Raw genomic sequence first — 3,495 nt, forward strand, 5'->3', positions numbered from 1 at the left:
TGTTGCAGAATGGCTGTGTGATCATGGCCATGACTCCCTTAAAGATCTTTGTGAAACAAAGTTAGCGTAAGTTAGCTGAAGCAGGCCTTGCAGCTATGCTGAGGCATGCTGATAAGGAAGCTGAGAAAAACACTGACCTTGTGCCTAATGTTGTAAATAACTTTGAGGAATTCACGTAGACAAGAGAGGAAAAAAAAATATGTAGCTAGCTATCCGCAGAAACCCCAAGTAGGAGGACGTATGAAAATGTAACCCTTTAGAGCTTAGCCAATCAGCAGATGACTAGTAGGCATAATTAACTGGAACTGTATATAAGACATAATCGCGCCGTAATAAATCGAAGCTTGCTTTATCACTCATATTGAGTCGGCCGCGTGCTTCCCCTCGCTCGTCGCAGTTGCTGCTTTCAGTCCCTGCCAGGGGAGGGAGCCCAGGTTAAAATACATCAGTACATAGCCCAAGGACTCCAAGTCATCTCCGTGAGATTGCTCTACAACAGTATAAAAAAGTGGACTCATTAGGAGTACCGGAAAAACAAAAGACTGTGCAACAAGACCGTCATAAAAAACCTTTGAAAAACAAGGGATAGCTGAGTTACTATGCCCACGATAAACAGTACAAGAAAAAGCCTATCACCCTTGCAATTATTAAAAAAAAAGGTGCTAATTCCTGAGAATTACAGTCGGACCAATTCCCACCCAATCAAGAGATAAGAGGCCAAGCACACTGCGCTGTTAAGTGCCATAAATAAGGATCATACTCTATGCCTCATTAAAGCAACATCTACTTGTGCTAAAATTAAGTGCATCGACACTTTCAAAGTTTATTTATTGCTTTCTCCAGCTCGCTGATTCCAAGATGCGTGTTGATGGATGCATAACAGGCGGTTCCTGCTAAGTTTTTATTTTCACGATATGGGATATGTTGGTGAGTTTGAGAGTCTCGCTACTTCTTTGCTAACCCAGAGTCTATTATGTAGACAAGATTGCCTTTCTTCCCAAGGCCCATTAAGAAGTTGTCTGGCTTCACATCTCAGTGGATGAAGTTCTCAGAGTGAACGTATTCAATTCAACTAATCTAGATAAAGAGGAAAAAAAACCCCCAACAAACCATAAATCACTCGAGAGAGACTAGGCATACACTTTTTTCCGTATAAAAACACTAGCAACATTGTCTTAACGATAAAAGAGGTAATGAAACTTTTTATTGTAAAATGTAAGGACATTAAAGAGAACATAATTCGACAGACAACACATAAACCTCTCCAGCTCTTTCCCCGTGTCTATTTTACATTTGTTTCCAAAAACTTTCTCGGGCGAATTTCTTTTGTCTTTGAGCAGTGCAACAGACGGTTTGCAAACAGCGCAAGTCTGCTTTTTAGAAATCAATTAAAACTTTGTAATCACTTTAGATGGGGCACTTTGTATTTAAGAGAAACAAAACCAATGTTGAGTCTTTTCTTTCATGATAACAGGCCTATTCACCTCTAAATTACAGAAACAACGTATTTGGTTCTGACCTCTCAAGGAAACTGAATATCCCAACATACTGCACCGTCAAGATCAACAAAGCAGGTTCCTACCATTTGGTCAGCGAGTAATAGGACTGTCTCGAGACTAAATTTCCTTGAACAAAAACTGAAGAGATCTTCAAGACTCGGTCCAAACGGCTCCATCACCATTCCATTGTAGTCCCCTTCAGCTCGACACCACTTAATTGTGGGAACGCACACTAGAGAAAAAGAAACAGTTTATCCAGTATAACAATTTGATTTATATACAAATCTTCAAGGCTCCTAAGATGAATTCTAAGAGGGTCACGACTGTGACTGTTTGTACTCACAGTGAAGCTCAATATTTGATGCAACCGTCAGCCAAGAAAAAGGTGAAAAACTCACCATCGCTGAACATTTCATCATCTGTAAGCTGCCCACCCTTAGCATAAAGGACTCCAAATTTAAAATTCACAGGTCCCTGAGAAATAAAACCAAATAGTACAGGATAAACAGACAATCAAACAAAAGACCTAAAACAATGTTTCCTCTAAGGACTTTTTTATACATCTTTTGTATACGCCCTACACACGGGAATATACACTTCATACCAGCTCTATTGCATGCTCAAGTAGCAGATACCTAATAATTTACTTTTGATCACAGATTATGAATTTTATGATAGCACTAAGTTGCTCATCTATTAATAGGATATATTATGCCGGTGCTTTAAATGATTTTCGATCTCATATTTGCACAGAAATACCACATTTTTTTACTGCAATAAGCAATCGATACCGAAGTTGTTATAAGTCACTAAGTAAGTGCTAGGAGTGAAAAGTTTACATTTACCTCATTTACCTCTTGCTCTTCAAGAGCAAATAAATCCTGTAAACAAATCAGTATCTTTAGCACACTGGTACTGAAGACAGCACAAAACCCCCTGGAACATACTCGTATATTTGTTTAATTTCAAAGTAGCCAGTTCAACCGATAAAGACAGCTTATTTTGTAACTGTAACCCTACTCCTCATTACTATCCTGCTACCGAAAGGAACAAACCACTAGCATTTACACCTAACGACTTATTTTTCCAGAAAAGAATAAAAAGCCACAACCAAACAAAAAAAAAGAAGTCGCCTCCTACCTTCTGTATCTCAGGATGAAAAATTTCCCTCGGGCTCTTCCCAAATTTGTCAAGACTCACAGCACTGAAATGCAAACGAAATACTGCTTTATAGGAGAGCAAGTATACATTTCAACATTAAACTGCTAACTGGCTGTAGTTAGAACCGATTTCAAAAAGAATTGTTCAAAGAGCCTTGCTGACGTGGAATTTTTTGTGGAAGAGCCATTTATTTCCCACAATACCAACCTCTAAGACTTCCTAAACTTCTTTTGGATTTTAAAAACAGAAATAAACCTGATCTCCGTGCAGGGTCCTAGTTAAGTGTACTGCATTTACTTGTAAAGCACAGAATTTTATTCCATCATCCTTCACTTTGGCTTTATACATAATCCTTGTGAGCATTTTAGGAAGACTCAATAACCTATTCTATTTCATAAGCTTCTCTTCTATCTCTTTTAAAATAATTCCGGCATGTCAAATGAAAAACGAGTCGTTCAGCATCAAGTTCACACCCCAAAGATCCACAAGCAAGATCAGCTGCCTCAGTCAACAGAAATACCTAATTTATAGCATTTCTTCCTAACTCATGTGTCTACATGACTATTATTTTTGCCCATTTTTTCCCTAGCATGAGTTTCTGGAGCTGCGCAGCATGCCACGGAGTGCCAAACGCGGTCTGTCTGAGGCACACTGAGCTGACACGGAGGTCACATCTGATGCACCTTTCCATCATTGCTTATGCTAGGTCACCATGCGGACAGGAGTTCCCATAGTTCCCTTTGAAATTAAAATGCTAGACTTAATTTACAAAAAAGCAGGTTTATCGTGTAACTGAAGTTCTTTGAGATAGTCGGTACCTAGACTCACGCTGGCT

The 3,495-nt window shown here is 39.1% G+C and overlaps 1 long non-coding RNA gene across 2 annotated transcripts; it reads right to left on the minus strand.

Annotated features, from left to right (window-relative positions):
- Positions 1–843: 843 nt before the first annotated feature.
- LOC129783424 (uncharacterized) lies at positions 844–2,853 on the minus strand. 2 transcript variants are annotated; one of them, XR_008745294.1, is made up of 4 exons: positions 2,640–2,853; positions 1,898–1,973; positions 1,583–1,711; positions 844–1,077 (listed from the first exon to the last, which is right to left on the minus strand). It is a non-coding gene; the product is annotated as an uncharacterized LOC129783424 (long non-coding RNA). The 2 variants fall into 2 exon arrangements; XR_008745293.1 differs by having other exon boundaries at positions 1,583–1,731.
- Between the last annotated feature and the right edge of the window lie 642 nt (positions 2,854–3,495).

The sequence above is a fragment of the Falco peregrinus genome, unplaced genomic scaffold (genome assembly GCF_023634155.1).
Source record: "Falco peregrinus isolate bFalPer1 unplaced genomic scaffold, bFalPer1.pri scaffold_40, whole genome shotgun sequence".
Classification (NCBI taxonomy): domain Eukaryota; kingdom Metazoa; phylum Chordata; class Aves; order Falconiformes; family Falconidae; genus Falco; species Falco peregrinus.